Here is a 223-nt window from a genome sequence, read left to right on the forward strand (position 1 = left end):
GCATGGAGAAGCAGGAGGCACAGCTGCCGTGGGATTCTCTGTTTCTAGTGACTTCTGCTTGGAAAAGAATAGGGCAACACTCTGGGAAGTTCCTACATCTATATACTAGTTTGCCCCAGGGCAAACGTAGCACTTCTAGAGAACAGTGTCCTGTGTAAAAGGGTTTTACAATCCGTGGGAAAAGAAGGGATAAAGATAAAGGAAACTTGAGGAAAGTTATTTT

General features: G+C 43.9%; 1 protein-coding gene across 1 annotated transcript in view; it reads right to left on the reverse strand.

The window, feature by feature from the left end:
• The window catches only part of PLS3 (plastin 3), a 43,932-nt gene that overhangs the window by 9,825 nt on the left and 33,884 nt on the right, over positions 1-223 (reverse strand). The window lies entirely within an intron of this gene.

The sequence above is a fragment of the Crocuta crocuta genome, unplaced genomic scaffold, assembly GCF_008692635.1.
Source record: "Crocuta crocuta isolate KB4526 unplaced genomic scaffold, BGI_CrCroc_1.0 scaffold531, whole genome shotgun sequence".
Classification (NCBI taxonomy): Eukaryota; Metazoa; Chordata; class Mammalia; order Carnivora; family Hyaenidae; genus Crocuta; species Crocuta crocuta.